At 43.4% G+C, this 22695-nt stretch overlaps 1 protein-coding gene across 2 annotated transcripts in view; it reads right to left on the bottom strand.

The window, feature by feature from the left end:
- MYL10 (myosin light chain 10) overlaps nt 1-22695 on the bottom strand; it is an 89212-nt gene that overhangs the window by 39406 nt on the left and 27111 nt on the right. For both annotated transcript variants that reach the window (XM_027664427.1, XM_027664425.1), the window contains exon 3: nt 7143-7322. The gene's annotated coding sequence lies outside the window, so the exon portion shown is untranslated. The remainder of the gene's footprint in view (nt 1-7142; nt 7323-22695) is intronic.

The following is a 22695-nucleotide window of genomic DNA, read 5'->3' as shown; positions in this document are numbered from 1 at the left end:
AGCAGAGCTCAGCCCTTGCTCTAGTACAGGAGCAGTGTGAGACCATCGTGTCCTGACATCTGTGACTTCCCAGGGTGAAAAACCAGGGACCTCATCACCAGCAAGTGACCTGGGGATGGCTCTTCCCATAAATCTGGAGTGAACCCAAGCTCCTGCTTCTGGCTCCAAAGCTGTTGAGAGAAGGATGGCTTTTGAAAACTTTCCAGTCTTGTCTTGGAGAGCTGCATTATGTTATCTCAGGATCTGCACCAGTCCTTCAACTGCACTTCAGCTCCTACGAGAGGGATTGTTGTACATAATTTGGTAATGTCATTTATTTATTTTATGCAACTGGAAAATTTAAGGGCAACCACTTCACTTCTGTGCTGTGCAGATTAGAGAGTTCACAGTAACACCTGCTTACTGAACAGACAGCAAAAAAAGCCTTTTTATTCCTTCTTTATTGCAATTTATTATTATAGCTTGAATGGTTCCTAGTGACTTCCTAAGATTAATGTTAATATTCTAATCGGAGTCTCCCCTCTGGAGTTTTATTATGGATTTTGAACATTCATTTCATTTAACATACACATGGGACCAAGTCTGGTGGTTCCAAAAATATTTGCAGTTGGAAATCACAGTGATTTTGTGTTAGGCTCGGCGCCAAAGAAATCACAAATCAGAAGTCTGTTAGAGAGCAGTTCTAATTTCTTGGCATCGAAATTTCTCTGTATGTATACATATAGTGAGATGTTTTTCCCGAGCTGTATGGCACTGGCAATTAGCTGAGAAATGCACTGCTTATCTATTTTTCAGGGTTTCTGGTGCAACTAGAGAGCCTGTCTAGCCAACTGGGGATTCTTAGGGATTTTATGGACTTCCCGTGTGAGCCCATCGGGGATGCATCGCTCTCTATCACAGCTGGTGTTTCAAACCCAAAGTGTGGAGTAGAAATTTCATCCCCGATTTTTTTTGGCTGGATTGATTGTTTAGTCTAGGAACTCTCAAGTAAGACTTTCTAGGTGCTGGAATTGCTCTTTTTCTTCAGTCAGCAGCTGATGGTGCATGGTGTACATCAGAGTCTAGATTCACATCTTAGTGAGCAAAGATTTATGTTTGTCCTAATGCTCCTTGACATTAATGAGTATTACAGACATGTATCCCCATGGATTAAGTTGAGAACATACCCCAGAGTGTGTGTGGAGTTTGTCATTAGGGTATCAGACTATTAAAACCAACAGAGAAATTCCAAGGGTAGGAAAGCAATTGGATCTCTTCCCTTCTCTCTGCTGGAGCACATGTAAGAGATACACTTTAAATCTTCTCGTATTTCCAGCCCTCTCACACCAATTCCTGCATTTATTTCTGGTTGTTAATGACTTCAAAGAGGAATTGATTGCCACTTTTAAGGCATTTCCCATAACAACATTATGAGAAATATTCTGCTGGAAGAGAATGTTTCTGTAGCTCTGCAGTGATCTCTAATGAAGGAACTTCCTTATAGCTGGGGGAGAGAAGGGAGTATTTTTCCTCAACCAGCTCTTTCAGGAATTGGATCAATACAATGGGCTGACCCTGTACACTCCAGTATCAGGGGATTGTGACTCCTCAGTGAAAGATTATGGATCCTATGGGATGAGCCAGAGGCACAGACACACCTGACAGCAGCACATCACCTCCCAACAGGACAGGATCGCTCTGGCTGCAGCACATCCATGTGCATGGGTTTGCTCTCCCCTGCCCAGTGCTCCAGATTTTGGGGATATTTCAGTGCTCCAACATTTTGGGCTGAATGGGCACAGAGACAGCTCTATTAGCTGCACATCTTGGGGACAATTCAACTGCAACCCAGATAAACCAGTCCCAAGAAATAGACTTCAGGATATAAATTCAGTCTCCCTTAAAGCCCCGTGTAAAAGTGACCCATGGGAGGGACTCGGTGCAGAAACACCACACCCCCATGATGCACCTACAACAAACAACTTTGGAGCCAGGATTGCTGGATTTTCTTCCCAATATCCCAGCCAAGGAGTGGAGATAATTACTGTGTGTCTGGTTGATAGGAGCTTTCTAGGCTGACTATTGTCACAGGTGAGGTTTATCAGCCTTGTGTAATCCTGCCTGTAACAGCGAACTGCAACACGGAAATAAAAACTTGATGTTTTCCCTCAGAGTCACTTGAGATCTTTTAGGGAAAATCTTCATAGGAGAGTTTTGATTTACCTAATTTGAAAGCATTGGTTCCTGGATCAGTCACCTCCCTGGGAACACAACCATTGCTCCCTCAATAAAAGAGGGAAAACAATACTAACAGAGATTTCTAAAATACTTTGAGATCTGTGAATATAAAGGGCTGTCTGTAAAGTGTTTAGAGAACTTCAAAAAAAAAGGTGCTACATAAATGCATATTTATTGCAGTGCTGACGTTCTCGTGGCAGCTCTGAATGCAGAATCAAAAGCAGAGGGGGCAGAATGTAAGTCAGAATAAGAAACTGTCAGCCTTTAGCCTCTCTCTTAAACTGCTTTGAAACGCTGCAGACATTCAGAGAATCTAGTTTGCCAATACTGTGTGTGCTGCAGTAATTACACCAATCTGGAATATAAATTTTCCTTCCCCCTCTTTTCTGAGAGAAGGCAAAGCTTTTAGAGACACACGAATGGAGCTCTAATCCCACAAACCTTAATGCATGTACCTGATGTCAGGCAGCAGAGCTGTGCCACTGATTTAAATAGTTCTACTCAGGTGCATGTGGGGAAATGTTTGTGTGATTAGGAGTTAATACTAATAAAGGCACAGTTCGTAGGAGATCCCTGTGTAAACAATCTATTTCTGCATGCAAGTGATGATTTTATTGCTGTTCTGTAATTCTGTGTGGAGGCTTTGTGAAGAAGTCTTATATTTTCTAAAGCACTAGAATGTTTCTGATAGTGTTTTTCATTGCTAGCTCTTCGGGGGCTAATTAAAAGAAATATCTGTTAAATTTATTCATTGCTTGGTTCCTTGAAAGCAAGAGGCACCTGGCATAAACATTAAAAAGAAAAGCAGGCAGCAGCCAGACCTCATCATATATTAGATGCATTAGGACATTTTATTTATAAATATGAAATTGGTTTTAATGACTTCAAAAGGAGAAAATGGCAGGAAGAGCAAAAAAGCGCCATAAGATGAGCAAGCTCAGTAAAGCTGTCATGAAGATGCCTAAACCCACAAAAATTTAGAAATTGTACTTGCTCCCCCCCTTCTCCTCTCAAATAGGAAGTGACAATTCCAGCTGCAAGTGGCAAAAATGTACATAAAGCTGCTGTACTTCACCAAAACAAGCAGCAGATGAGCTGGAGCATCCAAGTGCCTGTCTGCTGCACTATCAGGGGGAGAGCAGAAATTGCTCATTTATACTGAGGTGACTGATTCGGGGAAACAAACCCTGAATTTTGACCCCTGTGATTTAATGCAGTCCTAAAGGATGAGAAACCCATCCTTCTTTTAGGACATTTAAGCAGGCACTTATATTAAGCTTGTGCTTCACATTCACTTGACTTTACTTTCAAACAGGCTTAGCAGTGTTTCATTCTGTTCCCACTACAGGGTTCAATAAATCAGTAATGATCAGTGACTCAATACTTTATAATCCATCATGCATTCAGCACTGTGCCAAATAAAGGTAAAATAAATTAATGATCAATAGACTAACAATGCAAGTGAGGAATATCAGTGATTGTACTGAAAAGGTTCTCCCCCATGAAGAGAAAATCTACCTTAAACATAGATTTCATCTTCAGGCACATCCATTCACAGTGATTTGAGAAAGGAATTTCACATGAGGAAATCTGATGTTAGTGAGATCATCATCCAGTTTTAGGGGGAGGAATCACAGCATTATTTCTCATTCAGAGAGCTGAAGTTTGGAGCCAGGTGTAATATGTATGACAGTGTCCAAAGAGCTAGAAAAGATCTGTGTCACAAGAACTCTCTTTCACTTCTACTTGGAAACTTGGAAAAAAGTGTTAAGCAAAAAGGAAGTTTGACCCCAAAATTATTAAAGTATCAACTAATTTTGATAAAATAAGAGTGAGGACTTCATTCTAAGGTAACCTATGTGAAAATCTGAGACAAACCACAGACTGTATCAAGTCTACAGAGGATCTGATTGCTCCTGCTTAATTTAACCTCTTCCAAGAGACTCTTGGACACAATTGTCCACACAGAGGAGGTGATTGTTTTAATCCTGGTTGAGAGGAGAAACCTTTCAGTAATTGTTCTCCTCCTTCCATGTAGCAGAGAACAGCATCTGAATAAGCAGTTTGATGAAGGCAAGTAGAAGTTGTCCTATCCATTTTGAGGCCTCTTACATTTTCCCAATTTTAGACTGATCCTGTGGGCAAGGAGTGTAACTACATGGCTACAGTGGAGGAGGGAAATTAGGAGTCCTGATGCAACCTGTACTGGCCCATCATGCTAATCCAGCTGATATTTTTGGCACTTAAAGAAGGCACATTCTTCACACAGAGAGCAGGGCTGACTTCACTGTGCAGCAGGGCTATAAAAGAATCACCTTTTGCAGCCCAAGGGTGTTTTGTGGCCTCCTGGAATCCCAGATGTGTGATCTTTTCAAAGGGTCATTTCCCAGTTTTGTTGACTTCTTTAATCACATCAGAAGTGCCTCATTTCTAGGGCAGGAACTTTTCCTCATGCCCTTGCAAACAAAACAGACATTGGTTTTCCATCCTGCCCTGACCTTTGGAAGATGCCATCTCTGCCAGGACTGCACTTTCTGGCCCTGGAGAGATTTGCCAGTTCAATCCTGACTCTGAGGGAGCTGAGCCACCTCCTGAATCACCATCACACTTCCTGCAGGCTAAGCCTGTGTTTTCCTTGGAGGTCACTCTGTCCAAGAACTAACCAGGTCTGACCCTGTTTAACTTGAGAGATCCAAGCAGCAGAATTGTCCAGGCCTCCAAAATTGAATAAGAAACACACCACAAAGCCTCAGAGGAGTCTGAGCACAAGGAACTGCAGCCAGGGAACACAGTCCCAGCTCAGAACTGCTGCTTGCAGGACACAAGTACGGTATGTTGCAGCACAAATTCCAGGTTTTAAGTGGCTTTGGTGACAGGACCTTGCTGGGTTCAGCACGAGAACAGGTCCAGGTGAGGGGGAGCAGCAGAGACTGTAACCTATAAAATGACTCATTCCTACCAGCCCTGTATGTGAGGTTTCTGCTTCCACCAAGCCAGGTGACATTTAACCACAAAAATATTTAACATGCCTTTTACAAGGATGTGCATCAGTGACTGTGATAAAATACAGAGATGTGGGAGAATCAGGATACAGCTTTTTCAATGCAACTTCATATGAAGAAAAAAAAAAAGGAAATAGAAAAGAGGTCTTGGCATAAGGAAAACATCCCAATGAAATCCTGCCTTTTAATCTCAGCCACAATCTCTTCTTATCATCTTCCTTGCTTTTTAATGCTCTGCTGCACTTTTTATATTCATTCACTTTATCATCTTCACCTGTCTCAAAAGTCAATAAAAGCAGAGGCCACGGTTTTAAAATACAGACAAATGAACTGAGGCACCAAACTCCTCAACTTCTCCAGAGGTGCTGACTGCTCACGACTGTCAGCAACTGCAACACAACCTGTGGGTGATCAGTGCCTTTAAAAATCACTTAAGAGCTTGAAGAGGAACATAACTGAGAAAACACAGAGGATAATACTTTCAAAAGCTTCTGACTGAAGAGCCGGTATTTTACCTTCAGAAGTGATTTAAGCACTTGGGAATTCAAGAACTACTTAAAAAATCAAGTGTCTTCTGAAATGCATAATTATTTTCGTGAATGGTACCCAGATACCTCCTCTGGTAACGTACTTACCAAGAAGTTTTAGGCCTCCCTCCGAGAGGATTCAACACACTGCAATTCTAGTCCAAGGTTGGTCACACTCTCACCTACACAACCTCCACCAATAGTCTTGTGGAAAAGTGACTTCCCACGTTTATATCCTGAGGAAACCCCAGTTCAAGAATGACCCAAATGTCCTGATGGCTGTTGAACAACCTGAAGAAAGCCCCTTTTCTAGTGCCTCTGATGGGTGGAAGGCCCTGATGGAACCTGCTTTTTTCTGACTTTCTCCTTTACCATTTTTCCCTGACGTCTGTTCACCACTAAGCCAGCAAGAATCAGTGTCCCACCATGATGTTTGTGAGCTTCCAAGAGGCTTTAGGAAGAAGGAAGAGATTGCTACATGTACAGAGACAGGCAAAGGCAGTCCCATCATAGCAGCTTGTTGATAGAGCAGGTTTACAGCTGTCATTAGTGAAATGGAGAAGAGGCCACTAACACAAGCTCACCCCAGTGACAGCTACAGATCAGGAAAACAAATCTCACCACATGGCAGCATTTTACTGCTGTTGGCCTGAAATGTTGTTAATATTTATCTGATGTGTTGATCTTTAACATTTGGGTTGCTGCTGGTAGCAAATAGTCCAACCAGCCTGAGGGCAAGGTGAGTGTGTTGTCTGGCCAGAGTCAGATTAAAACTCAGCAAGTCCTACCAATAGTCCAGAGGCATCTGGGGCTAAGGGGGTCAATCAACTTATACCTCCTTGGTTTGAGCTCTCTGGATCCTTTAGCAGCTACTGAAGGTGAGGCTGGGATGCTGTAGATGTGGTTTGCATATATCCCATATATCCACCAGGAATTTGGTCAGTGTCTCAGACAGAACAGCTTGATCTTGCCTCTGGAATAGAGGCTCCTAGGTCACTGCTTTTCAAGTGACCCAAGAAGTGCTCTGTCACCACCACTGCTGCCCATCCCTGCACACTGAGCTGAGACAGTCAACCAGAGACAGTGGGATTCATATCTTTGAAACAAAGATTTCAAGCTTTTCCTCCTTAGCAAGACATATTTTAATAGAAAGGCACATCCTATTTGCTCTTTGAGTGTCTCTAAAGAGGAGGAAGGTTCTCTGTTACTGTTTTAGAATCCCTTTGACTGAGTTCAAGCTCTTTCTTTGGAATAGCACTTTAGTTTTTCTTTCTTAAATTAGACAAGGTTTAAGTCACATATTTTACTGCATTCATTTTCTTTTGCACAAAGAACCTGTTGGCTTTCTCTTCTTTGATACCATGCACCACTCCTAATCCAACCCCTAGCAACCCACCTGGTTACATCCAAAAAAGTTTTTTCTCTGTTTGCCTCCTGGCCTGATGTGCTGCTTAGATCTCTCTCACTGCAAGAAGCCTTTCCCTCTTCTGCTGTTCATCACAGCAATTTCACATGCTCTCTTCAGCTGTTCTCTCCACAGGCTGGTGAAGCTGGTACGGTTATTATCCTCTTTATCCTGTACAAAGTTAACAAAAAAATAGATTATTTATGGGTAACACTGGAGACCACCCATATAGCAAGAAAAAATGAGAAAAAACAGTTGTTTTCATGCTTAGGGCAGCTATGCATAGTTTGGATCAGACAGTCCTTCCCATCTGACTTCTGTTCTCAGTAAATGTTTGTGACTTTGCTGATAAAGCAACACTGGATTTCTCAGCTGGGCTTCCATGTGGACCACAAGCCGTGGGACTGGACTATAGGATCTCATTCTACAACAAGTTTTCTTGAATAGTCATTTGTTCCATTCTCTATCTTGGGCATGAAAAATCTGTTTAGAAATCAAATGGCAGAACAAAGTCTCCAGATACAGCTGCTTGGGCTGTATTATTGATTGCTGGTGAGGCCCTTGGCAAGAGGTGATAAGGGCTCAAAGGCATTAAAACAATTTTTATTCTGACCTAGATGCGGAAAATAGCAACACTGAAATGCTTTTTTATTTAATATTACATGATTTCTATTTAATGCACATTATCTTTGCTTCAGTCTTGTTTTACTCGTGAGCAAAGGACATGACTTGTCTGTACCTGCCCTGTCTGTGCACACCAGAAGCTTTGAGGACCATCACTGTGTGCTGGGGTGTTGTTATGACCATATAAATGAGCACCAGCAATAATAACCTGAAGGAGGGAGCAGTGTGAGAACATGCCCAGGGCTGGGCTGGGGAGCACAGGGAGCTGAGATGGAGCTCAGGGCAGCCCTTGGGTCAGGATAAATTGTGTGATCAGCCACAGGACAATTTTGGGGCAGGGCTGGTGACTGATCTGAATGCCAGCTGGGGAGAGGCTCACTCTGAGCTCAGCATCACTGGTTTGCCTCTGACCCAGCATTCCACTCAGCTCCAGACATTTTGCAATGGGACACCCAGAGAATTGTCACCATCTGTCCCCTGTGAACCCCTTTCCATACACGTGCATACAGCTGACAGCAAGGTTTGACTCCTGGCTGTTCTCCATTCATTTGCAATCATTACTTTCTTCCCAAAAGAAAAAAATACCACTAAGAGCAAAGAGACACAGGAACACAAGGACGACTTCAAACTTCAGTTTCACAGCTTCTTCCCTTTCTGAACCACAAAACCTCCAACACATCCCTTTTGCCCACAGATCTCAAAGTGCCTTACAAAGGCAACAAATGTCACTGATGGCTCTTTACAGGGAGGGAAACAGGAGCACAAAGGGGAAAGTTGTTTGTCTGAGAGCCCTTCAATAGACCAAGAGCAGAGGAAGGAATACAAACAGTGATCTCCTGGCTGGGAAACTGCTCCACGGGCCTACTGCCTGCAGTGGTCACATTTCTAATCCCAACAAAATCTGTGGTTTAGACCCCTCTGACCACCTTATCTTTTCTTCCCCTCCCTTCTCAACATACACATTCCCAGTTAGTCATCATGTGACAGTGAAAGTCCCTTTGGGGTGGATTTATGGGGTTGATTATTAAAGCTACTTTTTCCAGGCCTCTTTCTTAGGTACTGGTTCTGATATTAAAGAGCTAAATTTTATGTTTTGTGCAAAGCAGGAAGATCAGGTGTGTGGGAGGTTCAATGTGTTCAATAGGTATTTGAGACATCATCTTCTATATAAAGATTATTTCCAAACTGCCCTTGGTGCAAGCTGCAGCTGAATGCACTATTTAAATGCAACCTTGGCTTTTTTGCAATTTCCTGCCAGAAAAGCAGCTCTCAAAGTGTTTTGAAATAAAAAGACACAAACGTTGGAAGGAGGCAAGCAGTCACTTGACCTCATCAGGGCTCAGAGCTGGTGTTAGTCAGGCATTTTCCAACTAGAGGGGGTTGGGTTTTCCATTTTTTGGGGTGAGGGGGAGACAGAAAACGCTGATCTCTCAGAACTGAAACTTTTTGTGGGAAACACATCATTTTCACCAAATGCTTGCTGAGAGGAATGGACAAAGACTGATTGGGAAAGGATCCCAAGCACAGCCAGCAGCCCAGTGGTTACATTCCCTGGTGATGTGGATTTACACCATGTGATACAGGAAAGATTGAGCTGGCTACAAATAAAGCAGAGCAAGGATTTGACACAGCCTTCCCACAGTCATTGCAAATACCCCAATCTCTGGGTCATCCAGTCCCCTCTGCCTCAAGGAATGGGATTTTTATCAAGTCAGAATCAATCCAACAGGAGCAATTGTGTTGATCCCAGTCAAGGAGGTGTTTTACACCACAGACATGAATGCTGGTCTCCTACATCCTACAGGAATACCCTCAGCACCAGGCTTTGCTGTACTGGGAGCTGAACCTCGGTTCTGCTTGCTTGCTCTCTCTTCAACAAGCAGCCTTATTTTTATTTTGATGAGACAGAAATACTAAAACATCCCCATTTTTCCTAAAACAGATGTTTTGTTTTCTAGCCAGCTTTACTCAGCATTTTGTAGAAGGGAGCCCTTGGTCTGATACCAGACTTTTCAAACGTGCCCAACTTTGGTTTTTCCGTTGCAACCAGTTCTACAAAAGGAACCAATATACACACAGTGAGAAGCATTTTCTGTTACCTCAACAGGCTGTGAGGCTGACCCCAAACTCTGACAATTCCCCAAAGTGGGTTGTTGGGTTTGTTTGTTTAATAGAAGATAAAAGCCGTGTTCTTTCTATTAAAACATAATTTAGAGGAGCATGGCAGGAGCACACATTGGAAAGGTCAGTGGGTTGCTGTTGTACCTTCTGTACATTGCTACTTTTTAATGGTTTATTTTTCTGTTCTTGGTCTTGGAGAGAAAGTGGCAGGAATTGTGCAAGGTCCTGGCATAGCTGGAATCAGATGATCTCTTTGCTACAGCTCTGTAGCTACTGGAGAACTGGTTTCCACTCCCTTCAGCTCCTGACTGCTCCTCACTGTGGTCTTAATTATTACAAAACCATGTGGGATGGACCAGGTGAGTGAAAATAGTGAGGTGTCATCCAGAAAGGTTTCAAATTACCAACACCCATTTTTTGATAGTGTCAAGTTTTCTCCAACACAGAGAGTAAATAAATTCAGAAAGAAGTGAAAGAAGGGAGAAAGGGGGGAAGGATGATCTGTAAGTGTGCTGAAGGATACTGTGATCTCCTAATATTGAGGGAGGCAGTGGCAGGTTCTCTCAGAAGCCCAAAAAGGTACCTGTGGTGGAGAGAAGGATTGTGAAACACAGACTATTCCCTACCTCTTTTTGGCTGAGGCCAATAATTACATCCCTCTTTCCAAAACTGCTCAGGCACACAAAAGGGATGATGCTGACAACAGTTTCTTTAACCTGTCCAACAGTTCCCTTTTGGAAAGAAGCCCTTTCCCAGCCCTACCTGGATAAAATAATGCTTTACTCAAAAATAATTCTTCTAAATTAGGATCTGCATTTACACAGAAGTAAGGATGACAATCTAAAGGAGCATTAGCTGAAAGGTGCTGAAGGAAAATAGCATTATTCTGTCTTTACTATGAGAAGGAAAGGAAACTGTACATCCCATGAAAGGCTGACCAGCTGCTCGTGTTACATAATGAATGGGGACATTGCTGATTCAATAAATGTAAGAATATAGAAATTTAGCTACAAAGACAGATACTCTGGTGTCCACATTTGCTAAAATGTATGGCACAAACATACCACATATTTCTCAGTTATTTCTCTTTGCATGCTGGTTTATTTCATAACTTTTTTTCTCCCTGACATTTTTTATAAGCACCAAAGAGGAGCAGCTGGGGGGTAATTAGTGTTCTAGGAAGGAGGAACCTCATCTCAGCCACGTAAGAAGGGAAAAAAAGTCATATTTAGACTAGAGAACTAAGCTTTGCACAGCACCTACTGAACCTGAGTAACGTTTTAAAACTTAAATAGTCAGCAGGTACATCAGAGTCTGCCTTCAGAAACAGAGGCTGCAGCTGAAGGGGAAAGCCAAGCACTAACGATCAGTTAAATACTCGATTGTTTCTTCAGTAACACACCGCAGGGAAGGTGCTCAGAAAAACTCCTCAGACACATTCTGAGTACGTTGACAAAGGAAGAAAACAGCTCGTATAAAAACGGCAGCATTTGTTAAATGAAACAAAACATGGTGCTGGGACTGCAGCTCCATTCAAAGGTACTTCTACAGGTAAATGGAAGAAGCGTTGGGAGAGAAAACTGCTCCTATTTCAGACAGACATCTGGAGATTACAAGTCAGAGCTGGATATTCATAGGATTCCCTCACCCTGAACTGTTTAATTCCTTGTCTCTTCCCTTGCAGAATTTAGTTCTGGGGGTATAAAATGCTCAACTATTGCACCTCCATTTGGAAAACAGAGACATGAGGAGAAAGGCAGGTGGGCACGTGCATGCATCTGTACATGGATGTGAATCCACGTTTGGCAAACGCTGGATTTAGAGGGAAGCTTTGGGATGCAAAGCAGGGGCCTGATAGTTCCTGAACAAGTAAAGACTCTACACAACAGATACACTCAAGATCTAAATAAAAATAACATCTATTAGTGTAGCTGGATTGTCTAAACTGTCTCTAGTTTCTCGGCAGGAGAAGCCACAATTTCCCAGGGTTCAGCTCCCATTTGAACAGCAAAACAGACATCCTGGTTTTCCAGAGATATGAAAAAAATCCTGTCACTGCTCCCCATCCTGGAGTGTCTCAGCAGAGCTGCCTGTATTTCATTTGGGGCAGCAGGGCTCCATCAATTTGCACTAGGCAGGGAGCTTCTGTTTCCAAACAGCCCATGAGGAGAGAGAGTTATGACCTGCAAATCAGGCCAGAACATCCTTGGCTCCATTTCAGGATGCAAATACTGCCTTTTCTCTTAGAAATATTAAAATGGGATGGTCTAGTGAGGAGGCCTTTTCTACCTACATTGGTTATGGGTCTTTGGAGGGATTATTTTGACTATCAAACAGCTTTTAGTGGTTATCAGTGACCAAAAGATCAATTTACGCTCTTAGGAAATAAACACAATTCTTGCTTACAGTAAAAATCAAATGTGCAAGTAGGGAGGAAAAGAAGAGAGAACAGGATTAATAAATTACAATTGTTAGCAAGCACTAACATGTATCGAAAATGGCAAATTCTCTGGAGTACAGCTGAGCTTCTTTTATTCAGGTCAATGACTCCTTTTGTGATTCTCTTCTCTAAAAAAGAGCGTTTTTCAATGATTTATGTATAATAATCTCCACATCAGCATATCGTATTTTTCACTATTTGTTTGTTAAACATGCAGCAAGACTCTCATACTGAAGCCCTTAGCCTTGAAAATACAACTGGGATAAAGGCATAAAAAGATCCATATAAAATAGAAATATTTATTACTAAGGCTGATGTTTATGATTTGACAGGTAGGTAAGGGGGAAAAAATACATCATTTTAGATTGCTGAGTTAAGGCTTTAATGGTGTGAGTTTCAGACAGATACGTGAGGGCTGTTTATTAAGCAGAAAAAAAAAGAAAATCATCCATTCACAGGCCACCAGAGCAGGAAACTGCAGTAAGTGTTACAAAAGCAGCTTGTCATTGGTGCCAGTGCTGGCTGCTCCAGCCTGCAGGAGTCAGAGCTGGACAAAAAAAAACCCACCCAAAATTATTTAAATTATTTAGATGACTTGAGTCAGTTCAAACAGATTTGCAAATTCTTGAATTCGGGGTGTTTTTTCATAATTTAATTTTATTTTCAGCCATCTCTGCTCTAGTAAAACCTTGATATTTCAAAGTTCTCACTCACCACTATGCCCCAAGTGCCTGTTTTAAGTGCAGGAGCTGGTGTGCTGATTTCTTGAGGGAAAAAAAGCAAGAAAAAAAAATAATCCAGGTGTCCACTTCTTTGAATCTCAACCATTACAAATTCTTGTCATCCAGTCAAAGAGCAGGACAGAGCCCTGTGACAAAAAGGATCTGATTTCCAGCAGGGAAGCAGAAGGCTGAAATATTATCTGAGGTAAAGGCTGAGCAGGGAGTTTCTTTGTCTCAACCCCCAGCAGTTCTTCCATGAGAGCAGCTCTGACCAGGCTGCAGAAGTCACAGGGAGCCTCAGATGTCCCCTGGTATGAAAGTCACCCTGGACTGTCCCACCAGCAAACCCAGAGCTGGGTTAATTCTCATTTCCACTCTGAAGGTGTGAGAAATGCAGAAGCCACACATGGGAATTCTACACTGGACAAAATGGCCCCAGTATGAATAGCGACAGCATTTTGGAGGTTATACTTTGTTATAGAAAATATGTCAATAATTTTAATTATTTGACTGACAGGTGAAAAATCCCAATGGATTTCAATTGAATTATCTTTTTAACCAGGTCATATCATACCTGTCCCCTGGTGATATAGAGGATTCCATTGTCTTTTCTGTCAGTACAAAAACTTCATCGATATAAGATCCATTTTCCAAATCCTGGGTGGCACGGACAGACCCCACACAAAGAGGGGAAGGAGAGGGGCAAACCAAGAGATAAAAAAATCAGATTTCCAGTATCTCTCAGCTAACAGGTCTGTCCCACCCTGGCCAAGACTTTAAAGGCAACCAAGCCTTCTCACTGGAGCTGTATTCTCCAAATTGACTGGGTACTTAGCAGGCACTGATGTCCATAAATATTTCACAAGGAAAAGAATGCATTTCCCAAGCATTGACTAGCTACATATATTATTTATATGAAACCATAACTTAAGTTGAAAAACAATAAATGCTTCAACAACAGACCTGTTCACAACCTACTCCATTACTAAGGAAAATGGGCTCTGCCTGTTCCTCAAGATCCTGTAACTATGCAGAAATTCAGTGAGCCCTGCCCAGAAACTCGACCTACAAAGGTGGAGTAGGAGATTGCAGCCACTGCACCAATCCCAGTTAACTTGAAATTACATGGACAAGGGATAAAAAGACAGAAATTCAGTTACATTTCATATTTGTTTTGCACTTTACACTCCTTTTTGGGATCAGGTCTTTCACCCTAAATAAAGGCAGAAAATGCACCAGAAGGAAGCAATGTTCTCACTCATTTTTTACCCAAACCATTGGAGCTCAGGGAGATAAAGGACTATATTTTCTACTACCAGGCCCCCAGCATAGCTCACCAATAGCCTTTTCCAGAGGACAAAGTTGATACAAAAAAGATGAAGGTCAGAAAAACGAGAGATTGCATATTCCAGATTCATGCCAAAACACTCCTGGAGATCTGGGAACTGCATTGAGACTTCCCACTTCCCAAAGAAGTTCTACAAAACTCCCCCTTCTTGGTAAATGATCTTCAGACAGGTTTTTTAAATGGCTGCTTTGTCATTCAACCTGTTCGAGGCATCTCAGAGGAGGTGTAACAAACTAATGCTCTTTTGCCTCAAGCACTCATAACATTAATGGAAGTTAATTCTGCTGGTGGAAAAGGTTTAAGTGAGTTTTGCAAGCTCATAACCACGGCTAGGGAGAAGGGAAAAGCTTTTGGAGAGGAGAAAGTGGCTCAGAAACGTAGGCATTACCTCCACCATTTATGTGTTTACCACTCAGCTGGAAGCTAATGGCCCATGTGTAAACTCGGGATGAAAGTGGATAAAATAAATAGCATTCTTTGGAGCAACCATCCCTTCTTTCAGTGGCACAGAAAAAAACCCCTCCAAAATGCACCCCAGAAAGCTATTTTGAGTTTGTTCTTTTGGCAAGACACAGGAAGTGCCAAGATAAAGTCAGTCAATTCAGTATTGTGAAGGGAGGGGAAAAAAAAGGCAATAAAAATGGAAGCTCTGGAGACAAGACTCACCTCAGTGCAGACAGCAAGAAGGATATTTATGCACTATTTATACCACTCCAAGTGCAAATTTTGCCTTGCATCGATTACAATGCACGTTTCAAAGATCTCTCTGCAGCTCTGGCACAATTCTAATAATGCAGCAACAACGAGAGGCTGAGGAGCAGGTCACTGCAGCCACTGTGGGCAAGATCAGCTGGAATATCCCTCTGCCCTCAACACCCCAGGGCATCACACACATCCTGACACACACCCAGAGCGGGCTGGAAGCTGCAGCACGACAGAAACTGTGTTAGAGCACTTCCCAAGTGTTTCCTTGTTGCTTCCTTGCTCTTCCTCCAGTCCCTTTGCTGCTCTGGATTGGAGTGGGAGGGTCTGGGTGCTGCTCAGTTTTACAGGGGGCTGATGGGGGCCAGGCCATTGGTCACTGTTGAGGAAGGAGATGCATTAGTGGGGTGTCACTAGGCAAAGCTGGCTGATGTTCTGCCTCCACTGCTCACTTTGGGAAAGGTGTCTCTGCAGTCACTCTGGAGCCACGGAAGGAGTTAGGCCTGATCCAGCCCTGCCTTCCCCTTCACTGAGAGAGAAGAGCACAAATTCCCACCCCACCTGACCACAGAGCTCTCAGTAGAGGAGCCCACCCACTTCTTACAGCATTCCTGGTTTATATGGCAGGTGTGAACTGATTCAGTTTGTTTGGATCCAAGAGCTCTCAGCAACAGACAGGAAGATAAATAACTTTGGGGAAGGGGGTGTTGACAAGCAGAGACTTGTGTAAACTGACTGGAAGGATCAGGAATCTGCACACCCAGCCCCCCCCCCCCCCCACTCCTTCAGCAGCCAAAAAGCATCCCTACCATCAGAGCATCACTGCTCTCTGTGCTCCATTTTCCATCGAAAAGACATTTCAGGGAAGTTCTGCTTTGGCTGAAATAGCCAACTTGCCCTCTATACCTGGTCCTTCCAAGGTTTCTGCCAAAGAGGGTTTGGGATACATTCACCAGAAGATGTGCCCAGCCCTGTGTTTCCACCTCCTCACTAAACCCAGACTCCACAGCCTCCACTGCAGTTGGTTCTTTGCCCCAGCAAACTGATCCCACCAGCTGGAGGCAGAGAGGACCCAAATTCCTAGAAGGGATTATTCAGCCATGTGATCCCGGACAGCACACTCCTGGATCAGAATGTATCCCCGGTTTGGCTTCATCAAAACCAGCATCAAACACACCTCCAGGCAGCTATTTTCTCTGATTTCTGCAGCATTAATGTATCAGTGAGCACCTTGTAGGCCTGATTAGGCCATGGAGAAGTTCACAGGAGTGTTCTGTGTGTACAGTGTCTGTATCCATGTACGAGTGATCCGGATGTTTCAAGCTCATCCTCAGCACAGAAGAGCTGATTTCACACCGAGTAAAAGGATGACAGCAGGGCCGTGTCCAATCCAACCCCTCTCCACACCAGTCTCAGGCAGATATGGATTTGGATAGGCTGCTTATGAAACCCTGGCAAAGGAAACCCCATGCCAGCAGTGGGATATCACACTCAGCTCTGTCACTGAAGGGCTCACACTATAAAACCTTCATTGCTCCGATCCGTGAAGCAAAATGACAAATGGCTCCAGTCAAAAGCTCACAGTCAGGACCTAAATCTTCCACCACCCCCTTTCTGCGTGAATTCATTTGAGGTGTTCCCTGAGATAAATTGAATTTTGCATTCTTCCAACTGCAAAAATAGGTTGGTCTAGTTATTAAAATAAATATACGGAGAAAAAAAATCGAGAAGATGAAAGAGAAAGGAAATACTGGTGCAGTCAGAAGTCAGAGTTATGCTAAAGAATCACAGTGGTGCTGAGACACGTGGTGCTATATTTTTGCAGGGGCAACAAAGAAGAAAGGAAAAAAAAGGGGGGAAAAAAAAGAAAAAAATCTCAGACCTTTTCAGAGAGAGTCTTTGTGAAGAGAGTTTGAGGTTAAAATAAAAGCAGGTGTCATAACTTAAGTTGCACTGCATCTTCTGCATGACTGACTTCATTGGGAGCAAGAAGGGCCAAAATTTTTTAATTTTCTGGTTATACCTGCAGCAGTTGCAGGACAGTCTCTGAGCAGTTTGGGAGGGTTGTGCCTGAATTACAGATTTTGCCCATCATGGTCAAACTGCCTTCCTTCTGCCTCTTCCACAGGGCTCCACTCCCCATTCTTCTCTAATAGACCAAGTTCAGTCCTACACAAAAGACATCAGAAAATCTTAATTCTCCAGGAGGCTGTGGTTGGACTTCCCAGGACACAGGCTGGAATGTCCTTCTGAAAGGGTCCCTCAGTCACCATTACCACCTGGTTAACATATTCACCTCCCACCAACACTTCAGCAAGAATTCTTATTCTCCTCAGGCAGTAAAAAGCCAAAAATACCAGATACCAAATCTTCAGAGGTTAAAATTTAAGAGATTGGTACCTACATGTTTGTATATCTGGGCTCCTGAGACTATTAAGCAGCAATTACCACTTTTTTGAGTCTTCCATCATCTCAGTCACCCACCAGACTGGATCTCTTGGGCTGGCCCCTGTGACCTGTTTACTAGAATATTTTATTTTCTGACAGTTGCAGATCAGGCTCAACTGGAACTATTTACCAGACTTGGGGAAGAAATATTTGAAAGATGAAGACTTTTTAAATTAAAGCATCTGATTTATTTTTTTTTTTTAGTGGAAAAAAAAAAATTAATGTTTCATTTCAGATCAAATAAAGTATTTTATTCTGCTTAAACTTTTCACTGATTTTTTTTAATCCAGCCAGCAAACCAAAAACATATTATCATTATTTCCACAGTTCTGCTTAGATTTGGGCACCTCATAGATTTCAATGCACACAAAAAACAATCAAGTGCTGTGTTGTTAACTCTGACCAGCTAATTCTTAGTTCTGCAATAGTGGATTTTTTTCTTAAAGCTCCAGCTTCTTGAATCATGTGATTCTATGGAAATCCCAGCTTGCTTTCCCACTCCAAGTGGAGGTCTGATAATTTGGGTTGCAAACACAATAAGCTCACATGGTGAAGCGCTAAAAGCCCCAAACGAGCAAAACATGTATTTTTCCATCTTACTGGATTTAAAATCAATCTCATAATATGGGGCTGATGTTATTCGTGATTTTTGAACTCTTAGGGTAGAGACTGTTACAAATGACTTTCCAGGAGAAAGATACTCCATCCTTGGGATTTTTGACCCTTGTCTGCTCCTGGCCCCCCTCCCCGTGTTTGGGGGAAGGAAACCATCAGCCAGCTCAGCCCCAACCCCTACAAACAGCAAGAGTTAATTTGGTGCAATGTATCTGAGTGTAGTAACTGATTACATTTTTCCCCAAAGGAAACTTCAGTTAATTTGGTTAGTGACTCATATGCCAGGCTGCCAATTACAACACAGATGATTACACACATAAATTCACGTCGGAGTGGCTCAACGATCACAGGGAGGGGAAAAAAATGAGGAGGGGGGAAAAAAAGAAGAAGAAAAAAGAAGCAGAAAGGAAAAAAGGCTCCTCTTTACCTTTGTGGGACTGGGGGTGGGTAAACAACTCACCCTGCAAGGCCACTGGAGACTGAGTGCCAAAGCCTGGGAGCCTGGGACATGCCAGCCCTGGAATGGCAGTGTCTGCTGGCTTTCCATTTGGGATTTTCATTGCAGAAATGTGTGGCACGCTCTCTAAAAGATTGTTTGCCAGGATCGTTAGAGGAATCCATATATACAAAGAGAGCAGGAAGGAGGTTAAATGAGCAGTGCTTGGCAGTACATCAGTAAATCATTTAAAGATAACCTGTGCATACAAATACACCCCCCAAAAAATCCAATTAAAGTAACGTATTACAAACCTAGTCCCATTTCTGAAGTGTTTTATATTCCTGAGGAGGAGTGGGAGAGGGAAAGGAAAGCACCAGGACAAGGAGTGAGAGTCTGATGCTATCACATGAGGAAAGCCCAGGCTAGGGATGAGAAAAAAATCCCTACCTGCTTCATCAATTGGCCAATGCAATCGATACCAAGGGGGGCTGGCCAGGCTCCTGAATACATATATTCAGAGAAAATTAGACTTTGCACTTAAAAGCAATAGGAAGCTCTGACACTGGTGCAGAGCATGGGAGGAAGAAGGTTTTCTTTTATCTTAAAAGAAAGATACTTCGCTGGCCTAAAATGTGTTCCTCTTCAGACATCCCTGCACATGAACAGCTGCATATGTTCCCTCCATCCAGGGGCAGCAGGCTGGCTATAGGATAATTCATGCACTTCCTTGCTGGAGAGGTTAAAATCCTTTACAAACAGTAATTAAGCTCCATGGCACCGGGGTACTATTATACCAGTTTTACAAGGGAATAAAAAGAATGTGGCAGCGAAGTGATTTGCCCAAGGTCATCCAGCAAGGCAGTGGCAGAAACAAGTACTACATGCAGATGCCTGGTCTCCCATCCTCACCTCTCACCAGTAGGCAAGTCTCCTATCTTGGCCTTTATTAAATAACCATTAGAAAATGTATTAATTTTAATTTGGAACTATGTAAATTGACTCTTTCCCAAAAGACGGCAATTGGCTGTTAAATAAATACCGAGTGATTATTACAATCATGTTTGCTGACGAGTGGATCATCAGTGTAATGTGCTGGGTTCAATGGAAAGGTTATTGCCTGTCAAATAAACAGGATGAGCTGAGCCTGGACTGATTCAGGACATATCCGAGTCACCAGGACTGGTGGGAACTGCGGCTGCACAGCATCTTTTAGAGGTTGAGTTTAAGCAATTCTTGCAATATGTAGATAGAAAACTGGCACTGCCAAAGCAGCACTAATTCCATCAGCAAGATAATCTTAGGTCAGATCCTGGCACCCTAAACTTGATTATGAGGGTGGTTAAGTCCCACTGATTTGTGTAAAAACGACTGAGTATGTGATGATGTTCTTAATGAGGGTAAAAGTTGTAGAAATAATTTCTGTAGTATGAAAGGGTGGGATGATTTTAGGATTAGTGCTAAATTAGGTCGAGAAGGAAGCTAAGGATCTTGCTTCTGTTTTTATTATAACTCAGCAGAAGGAGAGAGCTTTAAATGCAGTTGAATGGTCAGATTAGGTCTTTCAGAGAGGTTGTCTGAACACAGAGGAAGCTGTTTCAAACTGCCAGTTTCTTTTATGTTTTTCCAAAGTGTGAGTTTATAAGAATAGTGTTTGTTCTCTGTCAGACAATCAAAGATGCATCAAAAAGATCCTTGTACCCTACAGAACCAATTGCCATTGGCAGCCACCCACTAAGGCAAGCACCCTGCTAGAAAGTAATTTGTTTTTAGGCTGCTCCACTCAGCCAAAGCTGGGTGGAAGGACAACATCCCACTGAACCCCCCCGTTTGTCAGTGGAAGCAGCAGCGCTGGAGCAGCGAGTATTGCCGCGGTCCCACAGCAAACCCTGCTCTCTGCAAAAGCGCAGAGCCAAACCTGCAGCCGCTGCTACTTGTGTTAAATGCATATTTTTTTTTTTTAAAAAATGGGCTTTTCCAGTCGCTCTCCGGGCCGGAGCAGTTCCCAGGGAAGGCACTAGGTGGTGGCAAGCCGCTGACAAGGAGGGCGAGCGGGGAGCGCAGCCGCCACCGAGGCGCTGTCACCTGACAGCGCTGCGCTTGTGGAAAAATGGGCTTGATTTAAACACCTAATGCCTCCCATTAAGAGCCAATATCCTCCCTATATGCTGGCATGGAGCAGCGGCTGAGGCGTCCAGGACGAGCTGTACCGCAGGCATTGCTGGGAGAGAACAATTCCTACCATCCTTATCTGCAGACCTTACCGAGATGTTCTTTTCCCGTTAGTGTTTCCTGAACACAGTTACTTTTTTTCTTCCCCCCCCCCTCCACCCAGGCCGTTTAGGATTTTGCTACTGGAAACGGCCGAAGGTTGAGACATGGCTTTTAGAAGATACGGGCTCTGCTTGATTCCAAGGGAGCCAGTTTGGGAAGTGTGGAATGTGTCTCCTGCACCCACGGCAGCGCAGCCGCGCACGCACACCCGCACTCACACAGGCCAATTAGAACGTTAATAATAATTAAGTGTCTTACTCCTAAGACGCTCCTACACAGGGGAATGCTAAAGTGCCAGTCAGCTCATTTCATTACATGCAGGCAGACACCTCTCAGACCTCGTGTATTTGCCAAGGGAGCGGAGCGATTCCAGCTCCGGCCAATCTGATTCCAGATGATCTGCTCAGCAAACACATTAGAGCAGCAAACGTGGATCAGAAAAAAAAGTCCAGCTGTGGCAGCTGAGCTCCGCCTTTGGCCCCAAATAAATACAGGGTGAACCCTACAAATTTCCAGTTTGCAGGGGTTTGTGGGAGTCTTTATCTCGCTTGGGTTCACACGCTGCAGAGCGGCTCCATTTCAGATTGGAGATAATCCCCTAATTAAACACAAACTCAGCCCTAAGCTGCGTGGCATCTGATTTCTACCCCAAAAATCAGAACTGGACACAGACTTGCTAGAGCTGTTCAGCTTGTTCAGCTCTGAGATTACACTGAAGTGGACAGCCAGGGCTGGCCCAGAGGTCGCCTTCCATCTGTCTGAGCCACGTGAGTCACCACCTTCCTCATCCTCGTCTGGCTCACAGCTGACCACAATGTGCTGCTTATTCACAAAACAAGCTGTTTCAGATGTTTCAGCTGCATCCTTTGATGGGCAAGGGGACAGAAGGTTAGCAAGAGGGAATGATGGGTTTGGAAGAGTTCTTGGGTTCAGGGCTTGCTCTCCTGGGAACATCCAGGAGGGAGCTGGGAAGAAAAGCTTGGACACGGTTCTCATGAGCAGGACCTTTTGAGTGACTCTGAAGAGTGAATGTTTCAACATCCCTGGCTTAAAAGGAATGGATTTAGCATGTTTCTGATACCAGAAATGTTATGGCTACTTTTCACCCAAATCTCTACTTTCAGAAAAAGGAAAAAAAAAAAAAATTGAGGCAAGAAGCCAAATCCCCAAGAGTAGGAAAAGAGAAAGCCCTGTTTATTCAGAGCTCGCTCCAGATAAAGCAGATACAAAATAAGTTAAAGCAAGACTGAGTCATTCACATTTCCAATAAATTAAAGGGGAAAAAATCCCATCATTTTTCACTCTATTTCACATCAGAGAGCAATCACAACAGACTACTCACTTAACGCGGTGATGACTTTACCCCTGCCCCGAGGGGTTTCTCTGCCTCTCTTGCACAGCTCTGGAAATTATCACATTTGCCCCCATTTTACACGTCTCCCCAGATCCACTTTGCCCCGTTCCAAACACCTTGGGTTCACTCAGCTGCTGCTTTCAGTTTCTTTGTGCAGCCCTTTGACTTTTACCATCTGCGAGAGAAAAAGCCACAGCAACCCCTGTATCTGCTGAGACGTGCACGACACGTAACGCTACCCCCGAGTGTGCATCTGAGTCCACCCAGATACAGTTTTCCCAAAAGATCAGAAGTCTGAGCAAAATCAAGCCAATCCAGCAAGTGAAATCCTGCAAAGAACCAATGAAGGTCCCTCTGGGTCCTGTTTCCAGCTTCTCCACAGATAACCAGAGGGGATGCTCTTGGCCCAACTCGCTGCTGGGGTGAAGCCTTGCACACCCAGCTTCAATTTTATCTTCAG

The sequence above is a fragment of the Corapipo altera genome, unplaced genomic scaffold, assembly GCF_003945725.1.
Source record: "Corapipo altera isolate COAL_440 unplaced genomic scaffold, ASM394572v1 181b, whole genome shotgun sequence".
Lineage (NCBI taxonomy): Eukaryota > Metazoa > Chordata > Aves > Passeriformes > Pipridae > Corapipo > Corapipo altera.
The sequence above is the reverse complement of the archived record's forward strand: the minus strand, read 5'-3'. Positions and strand labels throughout refer to the sequence as shown.